The sequence below is a fragment of the Gastrolobium bilobum genome, unplaced genomic scaffold, assembly GCF_033153095.1.
Source record: "Gastrolobium bilobum isolate Gb01-03AN ecotype WA unplaced genomic scaffold, APGP_CSIRO_Gbil_v1 utg103574, whole genome shotgun sequence".
NCBI classification, from domain to species: Eukaryota; Viridiplantae; Streptophyta; class Magnoliopsida; order Fabales; family Fabaceae; genus Gastrolobium; species Gastrolobium bilobum.
This window is the reverse complement of record NW_026898151.1, coordinates 14,654-30,677: the sequence shown is the minus strand read 5'-3', so window position 1 is coordinate 30,677 and position 16,024 is coordinate 14,654. Positions and strand designations below refer to the sequence as shown.

Here is a 16,024-nt window from a genome sequence, read left to right as displayed (position 1 = left end):
TGCGAGGTACGGTTGATCCAAATTTTTGTTGTATGATCCAGAATTAGAAAGGACAGTGAGGAAGAACAAAAGGGCAGCCAGACAAAGAAGACAGTTTCAAGAAAGGGGTGAAACCAGTGCTGTCAACCAAGAAGAAGTTATGGTAGAGAACCACAAACCACCACCACCACCAGAACAGAGGACACTGGGAGAGTACATGACTCCTGCAGTGATCCCTCCCATTGGGAGTGTTGTGCGCCCTACAGTGGAACCAAGCAACTTCGAATTGAAGCCTGCATTGATACATTTAGTACAAAAAGATCAGTTTGCTAGAACCAGTGCAGAGGACCCATACTTGCATATAGAAAATTTTCTGTTGTTGAGTGATACTGTGAAAATTAATGGTGTCACAAGGGATGCAATTCTGTTGAGACTATTCACTCATTCACTGACGGATGATGCAAGGAGATGGTTGCAATCATTGCCTCAGGGGAGTATAACAACTTGGGATGATCTGCAAACCAAGTTCTTGCAGAGATTTTTCTCAGCATCCAAGAGGGCTAAGTTGAAGGATGAGATTACAGGCTTCAAGTAAAAAGAGTCAGAATCCATCTATGAGGCCTGGGAGAGATTCAAGACTTTATTGAGGAAATGACCACAACATGGAATAGAAGTGTGGAATCAAGCAGCAATATTCCTCCAAGGGTTGACAACCAACACTACGACATTGGTGCATGCCACTGCTGGTGGATCATTGACCACCTAGACTCCTCAAGAAGCTTTGGATATCTTTGAATCATTGGCATCTCAGGAATTTGATAATGCCCCATTGTATGACAGAAGGGCAGGGATCATCAAGTTGGATGGGTATGATGCCCTATTGGCAAGGAATGACCAGTTGATGCAGACACAGAGACAACAGCAACAACAGTTGGATGTTCTCTTTAAGCAACTATCCTCACAAAAGGTTGCTTCTGTGGACACCAAGTGCATGTGTGCTATCTGTGGGAAGGGCCATGTGACAGAGGAATGTGATTATGGGGGATCATTAGAACAAGCAGAAGTTAATGGAGTGTGGTATGACAACAACAACCAGAGGAATTACAACAACCAGGGGCAAAACGTGTATGTGCCACCATGGAAGAACAAGAATCAGCACCCAGGGTTTAGTTATAGTTCCAACCATCAGTTGAATCCTCCACTGCATCCTCCTCCAACACACTCATCACAGCCAAGTGATACTGCTGCATGGGAAAAAGCCTTTGCTCAGTTATCCAAGACTACTCAAGATTACATTCAGGGGTCTAATTCATTCAGAGAGGAAACATCTGCATTCATGCAAGAGACCAAGACTTCATTTAGAAATCAAGAAGCATCTATCAAGAATTTGGAGACCCAAATTGGTCAACTATCAAGACAGATATCTGAGAGACCACAGGGGAAGTTTCCTAGTGATACAATGGTGAATCCTAAGGAGCACTGCAAAGCAATCATGACAAGAAGTGGGTTGGTGCTTCAACAGGTGAAAAAGAATGTGGAAGATAAGAAGAATGAAGAGGAGGTTGTGGTTGAAGATGTAGTCTCTGATGATGGAGTAGAAAAGGTGAAGGGAAATAAAGAAAAAGAAACAGTGAAGGAAGATAAGGAAGAAAAAGTGGTGGTAGTTGAAAATGATGTTGTGCCCAAGAAGATAATGAAGTGGGAGAAGAGGACAAGCAGGACCAACCAGTTACTTTGTCTCCATATGCCAAAGTTCCTTACCCTCAGAGGTTGAAGCAAGAGATTCAGAAACAGCACTATGCAAGATTTCTGGATATTTTCAAAAATTTGCAAATTAACATTCCATTTTCTGAGGCTTTGGAGAACATGCCTCACTATGCCAAATTCATGAAAGATCTCCTTACTAAGAAGAGAAAATTGAGTGATGGTGAAACAGTGGCCTTGACAGCAGAATGTAACGCCCTGATCCAGAAGAAGCTTCCACCAAAATTGCAAGATCTAGGAAGCTTCAGTATTTCTATTGCTATAGGAGATGTGGAAGTGGGGAAGGCACTCTGTGATTTGGGGCCAGCATAAATCTGATGCCATTGACGGTATGTAGAGCCTTGGGAATCAACACCCTGAAGGAAACTAATCTTATCTTGCATCTTGTAGATAGATCTATTAAGAAGCCTGAAGGTGTGGTTGAAGATGTCCTGGTAAAGGTAGACAAGTTTATTTTTCCTGTGGATTTTGTGATACTTGACATGGAGGAAGAGGATACTGAAAGTCCTCTATTGTTAGGAAGACCCATTTTAGCAACTGCAAGATCTCTGATAGATGTTGAACAGGGGAAGTTGTTGTTGAGGGTGGATGAGGAAACTGTTACAATTGATGTTTTTGAAGCCATCAAACATCCTGTTGATGTGGGGGATTGTTTCAGATTAGATGTGATACAGGAGGTTGTGGAAGAAGTGAGTAGAGAAGAAGAATTTTCAGTTGAGGAAGAAAGATTAGAAGAGGAGACAAGTACAGAAGATTACCAAGAGGAACCAGAAGTGGAAGAGCTTGAAAAAAGATTGATGACATTCCGGAAGGAGCGCCTAAGGTAGAGCTTAAAGAACTACCTTCAAATCTGAAGTATGTGTTCCTTGGGGATGATCAAACATATCCAGTAATCATCAATGCAATGTTATCTGATAGTGAAGAAGTGAAGTTGATTAAGGTACTCAAGAAGAATAAAATGGCTATTGGATGGCAGTTTTCAGATCTTAAGGGTATCAATCCTTCCTTTTGCACCCACAAGATATTGATGGAAGAGGAAATCAAACCAGTGAGGCAGCCACAGAGGAGACTCAACCCCACTATGAAAGAGGTAGTGAGGAAGGAGGTTGTGAAGCTACTTGATGCTGGAATGATTTATCCTAACTCAGACAGTGCTTGGGTGAGTTCTGTTCAAACAGTAACCAAGAAAAGGGGGATGACTGTGGTGAAAAATGAGAATAATGAACTGATTCCCACAAGGACAATCACTGGATGGAGAATGTGCATTGACTACCGGAGGCTGAACAAGGCAACAAGGAAGGACCATTTTCCACTTCCTTTCTTGGACCAGATGTTGGAAAGATTGGCAGGACATGCCTTCTACTGTTTCTTGGACGGTATCTTGGACGAAGTCCAGCCAAACAACTCACGCTCTCTAACCTCAGACCAGCAGGTAGGTGTCCGACACCTCCTACCATACAACGCCTCGTAGGGTGCCATGCCCAAGCTAGTATGGAAACTGTTGTTATACGAAAACTCAACCAACGGAAGGTACCTATCCCATGCTGAACCCTGCTCCAATATGCAAGCCCTCAACATGTCCTCCAATGTCTGGATGGTCCGCTCAGTCTGTCCGTCAGTTTGAGGGTGTTAGGCTGTACTCAGTTTCAACTGCGTACTAAAAGCCTCCTGCAGCGCCTCCCAGAACCTAGATGTGAACTTCGGGTCCCTATCACTAATGATACTCACGGGCACCCCGTGAAGTCTCACAATCTCGCGAACATAAAGTATGGCCAACTGCTCAGTAGTGAAGCTTACCTTCACCGGAAGAAAGTGGGCAGACTTGGTCAATCTGTCCACATTGACCCAGATAGAGTCGTAACCATCCTAAGTCTTCGACAATCCCACCACGAAGTCAATAGAAATGCTATCCCATTTCCATTCCAGAATCTCAAGAGGTTGAAGCTTACCAGACGGCTTCTGGTGTTCTATCTTCACATTCTGGCAAACTAAGCATTTGGACACAAAAACAACAATGTCCTTCTTCATGCCCGACCAACAATAGTTCCTTTTCAAGTCCTGATACATCTTGGTAGCACCAGGGTGGACAGTAAACTGGCCCTTATGAGCCTCTGTCATCACCTCAACAGTCAACGGACCTCGAGGAACCACAATCCTCTTCTGAAAGGTCAACAGTCCATCCTCATTCCAAGACACTCCGTCCTGGTTCTTCACATAATCTAGGCACTCTCTCTGCACTTGCGCCTCCTTTATATTTTCCATGAGCTCATTCTCCACTTGCACGGTTTCCATTTCGCGAAGTGCACCCCCAAACAAGGAAGTCACCGTCAGATCTCGAAACTGCTCAATGATGTCATAGTCACCCATGGTCAAACTAGATAGACTCACGGATTTTCGACTCAAAGCATCAGCTACCACATTGGCCTTGCCAGGATGGTATTTCAACTCAAAGTCGTAGTCCTTCAGATACTCCATCCATCTTCTCCGTCTCATGTTCAGCTCATTCTGATCAAACAAATACTTTAAGCTCTTGTGATCACTAAACACCGCAAACTTCATGCCATAAAGATGATGCCTCCAAATCTTGAAAGCAAACACAATAACAGCCAACTCCAAATCATGAGTCGGGTAGTTATCCTCATGAGGCTTCAACTGCCTCGAAGCATAGGCGATCACTTTGCCCAACTGCATCAACACACATCCGAGCCCCTTTTCGGAGGCGTCGGTGTACAACTCAACTTCCTCAGCAGGATCAGGAAGGACTAACACGGGTGCAGTAGTCAGTCTCTCCTTCAACTCCTGGAAACATTCCTCACACTCGTGAGTCCACACAAATGGAGTCTCCTTGCGGGTAAGGCGAGTCAATGGCAGAACCAACATGGAAAATCCCTTTATGAACCTCCGGTAGTACCCAGCCAAACCCAGAAAACTCCGCACTTCAGTAACCGTCTTGGGCCTCTCCCAATCAAGCACAGCCTCAATCTTGTTCGGATCCACTATGACTCTTTCTGCAGAAATCACATGTCCCAAAAACTTTACGGACTTGAGCCAAAAATCACATTTGGAAGGCTTAGCATAAAACCTTTTCTCCTTCAGCACTTGCAACACAATCTTCAAGTTCTCAGCATGTTCCTCCTCAGTCTTGGAGTAAATCAATATGTCGTCAATGAAGACGATCACAAACTGATCCAGGTACGACTAGAAAATCTTGTTCAAGTAATCCGTGAACACTGCGGGTGCATTTGTGAGTCTAAAAGGAATCACCAAATCCTCATAGTGAACGTATCTCGAACGAAATGCAGTCTTCGAGACATCCTCCGGCTTCACCCGAATCTGATGGTATCCGGATCGGAGATCTATCTTTGAATACACACAAGCACCCTTCTGTTGATCCAACATATCATCAATGCGCGGAAAGGGATACTTGTTTTTAATTTTCACCTTGTTCAACTTCCTGTAGTCGGTGCAAAATCACATATTTTCGTCTTTCTTTTTCACAAAAATGATCGGGGCCCCCCATGGAGACACGCTCGGTCGAATGAAGCCGTTCCCTAAAAGGTCCTCAATGTGCTTCTTCAGCTCCGCCAACTCTGGTGGCGACATCCGATATGGAGCCAATGACACGGGCCCCACACCAGGCAATAAGTCAATGGAGAACTCTATCTCCCGCTGTGGCGGAAACTCAGGAATATCCTCAGGAAACACCTCAAGGAATTCCCCCACCACAGGAATGTCAGTGATATCCTTCTGTGTCCCACTCACCAAACCTCCCAACATGACATAACTGAATGCCTCCGCTCGCAAAGCCCTCCTAGCCTGCAGCAATGAAGTATATGCCGAGGAACTAGCTGTGGAATCACACGGAGACATCACCACTCGCTGGCACAATAGTCAATCATCACACAGTTTCTGGACAACCAATCCATGCCCAGAATAATCTCCAAGTTGGCCATCGGCAACCCTATTAGATCTACTGAGAACTCACAGCCATCCCACTGAAACGCTACATCGCGATGAACAGTGGTAGAATCACACATTTCTCCGGTGGCGGTGGTCACCCGCAACGGTGGAGAAAGCACAGACATGGGCAACTCAAGCCCCACAGCAATCGGGGTTGCAATAATTGAATGCGTAGCCCCGGAGTCAAACAAGACATCAACAAAAGATCCACCAATAGAAATAGTACCTCTGACAAGGTTCGGAGCTCAGTCCGACTGCTGACGATCGAAGGTGTAAACTCGCCCCGTGGCAGGTGGCACAACAGGTGCCGCTGTAGGTGGAAGGGGAACCATCTGAAGTGGAACTGCCTGAACCGCTGCAGCTCTCGCCGTCGACGATGGACACTCTCTAGTATAGTGGCCCTCTTTGCCACACTGGAAACATATGGTCTAGCCAGTAGCACACGGCCCCAGATGAACCTTCCCACATCCCGTTCATCGGGAAGTAGGAGGTCTCACTAAAGTCCCCTGAGTGAAACTCCTCTTGAACTGACTAGGCGCCTGCCTAGCAGTCAACTGCTTGTGTTTGCCCTTTTCAGCAAACTTCCTGTCCTTTCAGGAAGTGGAACTATTCGTTCCCTTCGTATCAGCAATCTTGGCCCTCTTGGCCTTACTCGAGTTGCAGAAATCCTTGATATCTCGACACTGCTGCACCATTGTCCCAAAGTCTCTCGAAGCAGAACCAGCGAGGTAACCAACAATGTCCTCACTAAGTCCCCTGCGGAACTTAGCGGCCAAGAAGATCGGAGTAGGCCTCTCCATCCGAAAGTGCGCAAATTTCACCAGCTCATTGAACTTGGCCAGGTACTCGTCAACAGACAACGAGCCCTGCACCAACCTGTCGAACTCTCCTTGTTTCCGCTCCTGCGCATCGTAAGGAAAATACCTCCAAGGAAGCAATCCTTAAAGAATGGCCATGTCATAACATGACCCTGCATCTCAAAAGCATGAGAGGTGTTCATCCACCACTCATGTGTGTCGCCCTCAAGCATGTAGGTCGCGAACATCAGCTTCTGCGGATCTGTACACTGCATGACCCGAAAGATCTTATCCAGCACCTGTAGCCATCTAGCCGCAGCAATAGGATCGTAAGATCAATCAAAAGTAGGTGGCTTATGCTTGCGAAAAGCATTAAGCCGGCGATCAATCACATCTCTATCTTCAGTAGGCTCCACAAAGGGTTCCATCACCCCAGTCAAGTGACCAATGCCCACAATCTGGCTCTGCCTCTCGTCCTGCAGACTAGGTGGAGGCGGCGGTGGAGGTGGTGGCGGAGGGAACTGACCAACAGCAGGTCCAGCCCTCATCTCCTCCAACATGACCCTCATCATGGTCATGTTTGCCAGCCGGTTCGCCTCAAGAGCATCCTCGGTGGCCTTCTGGTTCGCCTCACGAGCGGCGTCCATCATTGCCACGTTGGCCAATCTAGCGGCCTCCTGCATCTCAGCTAATGCAGTCACGATCGGGTCGGGTTGACCCTCAGCGGTCTCGCCAGTTCTCCTGGGTATTACCATGACTCTGCCCAAGTTACACAAATTATGAGTTGATCAGACCCACGCAATGTGATCACATATGCATTATCATAATAACACTCAACGGAACAAACACACAAGACAAGACATAACCAAGCATCCTAGTTATTGCAATACATACAGGCTTTTCCCTAGAAAGTGCTTTGAGACCATAAAATGTAACACCCCGTGTATACCTGGTTTGTTAACATGTCATCGTATTAAGCCACACTTAATTAAAATTGCGGAATATCTTTTTTCAATTATGACGTCATTAATCTTAGCCAAGTTGATAACTTAATCAATTTTCATAAAACATCGCTTGTATGTAAATTTGCAAAAACAACTAACTGGAATACCTCAATATATAAATAAAGTGAGTATCTAAGTCACAGATCTACAACACGTAGTTCGGACAATATCCTGATGTATTATTACAACTAGAATCCAAACACAGACATAACCAAGTCAAGTGGCATGGACAATCCCCATGCTCACCAAATAAACAACGTAGGCAACAAGGTCTCAACAAAGAAATCCATAAATGAAGCTACAATCATAAAGCAGTAAACAGGATCCAGCATCCAAGTATAACAGCAAAACAACATAAGCAGCATAAGCAGATATCATCAATTAACCAAGCTCTGGCCTCCTGCCACTAGAGGTCTCAACCCTCGCATTACCTGAACCTGAAATGGTGCCCCAAACGTGGGGTGAGATCTCTAAAAAGAAATCTCAGTAAGATAAGGGGTCCTCAAGGATCTTCCACCCCAAGCTAACTTACATGTACAATATAAGTTCAAAAGCCATTTAATAGTATAAGTTCCAAAACAGTGCAATGCAGCAGATAATCATGTCATGTGTGTTTATACTATTCTACTGATCAGAGAAGTGCAGGAATACGTCTATTACCCACACAGTATCAGCCCATGCTGTACCAGCCCATGGTGTATCCGCCCACAGGAATACCCCATGGCTTCTTGTTTAGACGGAACACCACATACATATCATATAGCATTTGCACTTAACAGTTCAATAGCATTTCAGCAAAACAATACATGAAAACACATCATGCGTATAACCATCCCCCCATGGGACATGGTGGAACAAACAATGGCTAAACCGAGGACACGAAAGCTTACCTTGCAAGCTAACAATCCAATACCAAGAGTCCACAATATCTCAGAGTCCACAAACAGCAAGATCACAATCTGTTTGGACCAACAATATTATCAATATTTAGGCACAACAAGCATACGATTTAAAGACAACGCCCTTCCTTTAAGTTTTACGTCTTTAGGCTTCTCACAAAGCCACAAACCCTTAATCCCTTGATTCTGACTTACAGTAATTATTACAGAAGTTCAACTTCGTCAATCTAGGGTCCACTAACCCCCAATAGCCTTTTGTATGAACAATACAGCTACTGTTCTTCGAAAACCCATAATATCCGGATATTTGGCTGGTACATATCCGGATATCCCATATCCGGATATCATATCCGGATATACATATTTGGATATCCATATTCGGATATCCCCAGACCCCATATCCGGATACCAATATCCGGATATCATATCCGGATACCAATATCCGCATACCAATATCCGAATAACATATCCGGATATTTCGCGACAGAATGCAGTTCTGCATTATCGCGAAGATATCACTCAAAGGTCCAACTTTTACCATTATTATATGTCCAAGGATCTATTTTTAGGCACATAAAGGTTCATACACTAATTAGTTACTTGTTTAACTCATTTACATGCCAAGACTCAACCTTTAAACCAAGAAAAATCATGTCCAAGGTTGATGACACTTACCCAAGCTCAAAACAGAGCAACAATGGCTCTTGGAGCTCACCACACTGCCTCTACAGTTCTGACTTTCAAGGCACACCAAAGGTGGGTTCTTTCTCTACAAAGGTCACCCCTTGGACCTCAAGATGCCCACAACAAGCTCCCTCACCCAAACCAAGAAGGCCAGCTCCCTCAACACCCCAAATAGTGGCTGAACAACAAGAACACAACCCCCTCTCACCCTCGCAAGGATCCTTCTCACACACAAGGTATTTAGTGAAGAGAAAAGGAAGAAAAGAGGTCACAAGGCTCAATAAATGGGTGAAGAAGCCATGGAATAGAGTAAGAAGAAGCTGGTCAGCCTCCAAGTCACGTAGGAAATGAGTGGCACCTAGGGTTTTGGGCCACACATGCATATATATAGTCACTTAAGAGTTATGCACACAATATTAGCAATAGTAGCTACACTTAACATTTTAAACCCAAACTTAGGATTCTGAACCTACTCATTTTTCTAAGATTTTTCATATTTTTATTTTATTTTTCGCAGCACCTTTTCGATACGCGCTTTTCCATAGCCAGTATCAGTTCTTGCACCAGTTCTCATTATTTTTCCGTGAAACTTGTTTTACTAGCCCTATTTAATATTCTAGGAATTATTGAAAGTAAAATTGCCTTGAAGGCCGTAGCATGTGAAAGGGAAAAATAAAATTTTTCATATGCGGAATTACACATGCAATCAAGAATGTTTTATGGCATGTGATGTTACCTTTGTTTGTGAGTTCAAAACTCCAAGACGATCAGTGTTAGGTTTGAAGGGTTCAAACCCTTTATCGTTGATCCACACCACCCACGTCAAGATGCAAGAACGCTTTCTTGAAAGCCACCAATTGACCACCACAGGGAGGCTTGCTATGCGCTCAATAGGTGAAGAAGGAGTTTAGAAAAGTGAAGTCTCCAGCATGAAAACTTCACAAAAGTGGGAATGGTATATAGAAGAATTGGCTAGGTTCTTTTGAAAAACCTTAAGGAGGAACTCACCAACTAGGCGCACAAGAGATGGAGAGAATTAGTGTATCAAATCAGAATTTTTACTTTACTTATAATGAAAGTGGCGCACAAATGAGTGAGACAAAGGTGGAGTTTTTGTAATTCAAAAATCCCAACAACCTCCCCTTTGAATCCTCATAAGACTAGGTTTTTATCTAGTCAAAATTCTGAACCAATGGTCATCATATGACCACCAATTCATGCGCCCCTATTCAGCCCAAAAAGGGTCCAGATACATATGAGCTGTTGCATTCAAGTTTGAACCAACTAGCTCACTGATTCTCTCAACAACCAAATCTGATTGGAGCTTGTTGGTTTGACAAGATGACAATCATCTCCCACCAAAATGGCGCCCCAAATCAGCCCTTGGAGATCTCCATAGATCTTCTCTTGATACAAGGGATTTGTTCCAACAAGATCTCAACTTATCCTTTTGTTATGAAACAACTTTTCATAGACAATTCAAATTCGAATTCAAACATTTAAATTCAAACGTTCAAACATTTAAATTCTAAATTCAAATTCAAATTTCAAATTCAAATTCAAATTTCAAATTCAAAATTCAAAATTCAAATTCAAAATTCAAATTCAAAATTCAAATTCAAAATTCAAATTTCAAAATTCAAATTTCAAATTCAAAATTCAAAATTTAAATATTTGATAATTAATTTAACTAATTAAATTAATTAGTAATGACTTGGACCATTAAAGCCCATTAACAATACCATGTGCCCTCTCTCTCTTAGGTGGGCTTCCAAACTTCATCTTGGGCTAACAACCATTATTAGGCCCAATACATTTAATGCTATATCATCTTGACATTAAGGTGTTAGTGTGTGACCTATTAGGTCAAATATAGCCACTGACATAAATGGGCTCGGGCCCAACAAGCCCACAACTCATTTAATGACAACACAGAGCACTAGCAATGCTTTGTTGCCCCAGAGCTAGTTAGATTAATGACTTGATCATCCTATTACACATACTTGGTTGTCGTATGTATTTCTTTTCGTCTCGGTTACCTTCCCATAAAACCTAGGGTAAGGAAGCGTATCAACCCTTGCGGTTTAGGGTAAGCTTTATTCGAAATAGGGAATCTTCAATTTACTGACTCTAAAGGCAGATCATCTCATGATCTCTTTTACTATGCATAGATTCTCGAGTCCCTGCAAATGTCATCCTGATTTCTCTGGTTTACAGATAACCTAATCTCTCACAGAGATTTGACGAATTACTTCATCTTATCACCCTAGCCCTGTGCTCTTTCAGGACAAGCCCAACAGTATACCTATGAGTCTCCGTGTTTCAGGCAGACGAGGTATACAGTCAAAGCATGCCTTCTAGAACACAGTCTAGGTAATAACTTCTGGTCTAAAGAAAGACATACCCAAATATAAAGAGACTACTCTAATGATACTCTCTGTGAGATTTCCTCATAGAGTCTCTTTTGTGGGTCTGTTCAGTGCGAGCTATACCCTTATAGATCCACCCACGACTTTAGCTAAGACATCTCCATATCTATAGCTCATGAGGTTTTTACCTTGCATCCGAATACAAGTAGATAAGTCGTGCTAGTCTTACCCGAGATCACTAATCCCCATTCTCAGTGTCTCTAGACTAGGAACATAAAATTAGGAATAAATATCCAGTATCCTTGAATCCTCATGATCGTGATCTCATCACAGATACTCAAGAGAAACATATTTTTATTCCAAGGGGTTTATCCAGTTACTCATATAAAATATTAACAGTAATATTGAGACAAAATATGAAACAGGATAAATAGTGCTTTTATTTATTTGCGACAATACAAAGGTCCACATATGTCCTAATCTAATTAAAAGATTGTCTCTAGGACATCCATATACTAACAAGCTCCCACTTGGCCTAGAGCCAATCAGACCTAAGTCGTATACCCAAAGCCTCATAATGACTATCATGTTTTCTTTGAGAAACAGCCTTTGTCAGAGAATCGGCTAGGTTATCATCTGTGGGAATATAATCCATCTTCACATCCATCCTATCAATGATTTCTCTAATCAAGTGATATCTGCGGAGCACGTGCTTAGATCTTTGTTGAGACCTAGGTTCCTTTGACTGCGCAATGGCTCCAGTGTTGTCGCAAAGCAACTGTATGGGCTCATCCACGCTTGGAACCACCCTAAGTTCAGATATAAACTTCTTGATCCACACGGCCTCCTTAGCTGCTTCTGAAGCAGCTACATATTTAGCTTCTGTCGTTGAATCTGCTGTTGTCTCCTGCTTGGAACTCTTCCAAGATACTTCCCCACCATTTAAGGTGAATACGAACCCTGACTGTGACTTGCAGTCATCTTTGTCACTCTGAAAGCTGGCATCAGTGAACCCTTTCACTGTTAGCTCATCAACCCCACCATAGACCAGAAACGCATCCTTAGTTCTTCTTAAGTATTTAAGGATGGTCTTGACTGCTGTCCAGTGACCCTCTCCAGGGTCCGACTGGTATATGCTCGTAATGCTCAAAGCATATGAGACATCTGGTCTCGTACATATCATGGCATACATGATGGATCCAATAGCCAAAGCGTATGGAATTCCACTCATGCGATTCTTCTCAGGCTGTGACTTAGGACACATAGCCTTTGAAAAATGTACCCCATGATTGACGGGAAGAAAACCCCTTTTTGACCCTTCCATGCTAAACCTCTTTAGCATCTAGTCAACATACGTGGATTGAGATAAACCCAGCAGCCTCTTGGATCTATCTCTACAGATCTTTATACCAAGTATAAAGGCCGTTTCTCCCAAATCCTTCATGGTGAAGCTTTTTGAAAGGTGCTGACTTCAAGGGTGCACGAAAATACCACCCAAGCAAGGATCTTTCTTCACAAAGGAAGCTCCTTGAAGCCTCACAAGCCAAGAACAACACTCCTCAACAAGAATGCCACCAAACCAGAAAACAACTCAGCCACCACAACTCAGAAAAGGTGCTCACATTTCACTCACAAAGATGATTCCCACTCACCTAAGGTGTTTTAGTGAAAAAAAGGAGAAGAAAGGCTACAAGGGAGGTTACACAAAGGTGGAGAGGGCCAAGGCAGCATCCACCAGCTCCAAACTCACGTAGAGAATGTAATATGGCCTAGGGTTTAGTGCCCGCTAAGGCTTATATAGCCCAAACACACTTAAACATACAATATTAACTTTAATTTCTACGCTTAGCATTTTAATCCCAAACTTTGGAATCTGAAACTACATATTTTTCCAAGAATTATCATATTTTTCTTATAATTTTCTGAGCACTTTTTTGGTACGCGCTTTTCCAAGCCAGTACCAGTTTCTAGCACCAGTTCCCATTATTTGGACTTGAAACTCGTTTTACAAGTCCTCCATATTATTCTAGTAATTATCATACACTTATTATAATTTTCCGGGATACTTTTTCGGTACGCATTTATACTGACTAGCATAACCGGTATCTGCACTTTTCTTCCGAAAAGCGACTTTCAGCATTATTACTCACTTACTATAATTATTAAAGCCTCATAATAATTATTAGGGTCAATTATGGAATCATTTCCTAATTTTGCATAATTAATTAATTAAATACCTTAATTAACGGTGCGGGTTCTTACATTCACCCACCTTTTTAGGATTTTGACCTCAAAATCAGAAACATACCTGGTCGAAACTCGGGGTACTGCCGGAGAAGCTCGTCCTCACGCTCCCAAGTACACTCCTTAGGAGTCCTTCCGGTCCACTGCACCTTGACCATTGGAATGATCTTGCTCCTCAGCTGCTTTTCGCCACGATCGAGAATCTTTAGTGGTCCGACGAGAGTCTTTAAGTTCTCTTGAACTTCCACATCATCCGGTTGCACCACGTGCGAAGGATCTGCTATGTACCTCTGAAGCTGAGACACGTGAAACACATCGTGGATGTTAGCTAGGTTCGGAGGCAAGGCAAGCTGGTAGGCAACAGGTCCTACTCTACCAAGAATCTGGTATGGCCCAATAAACCGCGGGCTCAACTTCCTCACTCTGAGTGCCCGTCCAACACCCGTGACAGGTGAAAGTCTCACAAACACGTGCTCACCCTCACTGAACTCCAGTGGTCGATGCTTGACATCGTAGTAGCTCTTATGACGATTCTGCGCCTGCTTCAGCTTTTCCCTGATCATCTGGATCTACAGGGTGGTATCTTGGACAAAGTCCAAGCCAAACAATTCACGATCCCCAACCTCCGACCAGCAGGTAGGTGTACGACACCTCCTACCGTAGAGCGCCTCGAAGGGTGCCATGCCCAGGCTAGCATGAAAACTGTTGTTATAAGAAAACTCTACCAATGGAAGGTACCTATCCCATGCCGAGCCCTACTCCAATGTGCAAGCCCGCAACATGTCCTCCAAGGTCTGGATAGTCCGCTCAGTCTGTCCATCAGTCTGAGGGTGATAGGCGGTACTCAATCTCAACTGCGTACCAAAAGCTCCCTGCAGCGCCTCCCAGAACCGAGATGTGAACTTCGGGTCCCTATCACTGATGATACTCACGGGCACCCCGTGAAGCCTCACAATCTCGCGAACATACAGTTTGGCCAACTGCTCTGTGGTGGAGCTCACCTTTACTGGAAGAAAATGGGCAGACTTCGTCAGTCTGTCCACAATGACCCATATCGAGTCACAGCCAACCTCGGCAGACCCATAACGAAGTCCATGGAAATGTTCTCCCATTTCCACTCCGGAATCTCAAGAGGTTGAAGTTTACCAAACGGCTTCTGGTGTTCAATCTTCACTTTCTGGCAAACCAAACACTTGGACACAAAGATAGCAACATCTTTCTTCATGCTCGGCCACCAGAAGTTCTTCTTCAAGTCTTGATACATCTTAGTAGCACCAGGGTGGATAGAAAACTGACCCTTATGGCCTTCTGCCATAATCTCTTATGTCAACGGACCTTGAGGAACCACAATCCTCCGCTGGAACAAAAGCAATTCATCATCATTCCAAGACACACCGTCTTGGTTCTTCCCATAATCCAGACACTCTCTCTGAACTTGTGCCTCTTTAATCTTTTCTAGCAGCTCGTTCACAACATCTGATGCTTCCAACTCGAGAAGTACGCTCGCACATGGAGCGGTCACTGCCAAGTGGCGGAACTTCTCAATCACATCGAAGTTACCAAGTAGCAAACTGGATGCACTACTGGATTTCTGTTTCAAAGCATCAGCTACCACATTGGCCTTGCCAGGATGATACCTTAGCTCAAAGTCGTAGTCCTTTATGAACTCCATCCATCTCCTCTGCCTCATGTTCAACTCCTTCTGGTCGAACAGGTACTTCAAACTCTTGTGGTCACTGAACACCACAAACCTCAAACCAAAAAGATAATGCCTCCAAATCTTGAAAGCAAACACAATCGCAGCCAACTCCAAATCATGAGTCGGGTAGTTCTCCTTATGAGGCTTCACTTGCCTCGAAGCAAAAGCAACAGCTCTACCAGACTGCATCAGCACACAACCCAGCCCCTTTCCAGAAGCATCACAGTAAAGCTCAAACTGCTCCTCAGGATCAGGAAGGATCAACACAGGTGAAGAAGTCAATCTCTCCTTCAACTCCTGAAAGCACGCCTCACACTCGTGAGTCCACACAAATGGAGTCTCCTTTCGGGTAAGGCGAGTCAAAGGGAGAACCATCGTGGAAAAACCCTTGATGAACCTCTGATAGTAACCTGCCAAACCTAAGAAGCTCCTCACCTCCGTAGCTGTCTTAGGTCTCTCCCAATCCAACACGGCCTCAATCTTGTTGGGATCCAATGCAACTCCATCTGCTGAAATCACATGCCCCAGAAACTTGACTGATTTGAGCCAAAACTCACACTTAGAAGGTTTAGCATAAAGCTTTTTCTCCTTCAGCACTTGCAGAACTATCCTCAGATGCTCCGCA

The 16,024-nt window shown here is 43.8% G+C and overlaps 1 non-coding gene across 1 annotated transcript; it reads right to left on the bottom strand.

Moving 5' to 3' along the window:
* Positions 1–541: 541 nt before the first annotated feature.
* On the bottom strand, positions 542–648 carry LOC133313270 (small nucleolar RNA R71). Its single transcript, XR_009751802.1, has one exon. It is a non-coding gene; the product is annotated as a small nucleolar RNA R71 (small nucleolar RNA).
* Positions 649–16,024: the final 15,376 nt, after the last annotated feature.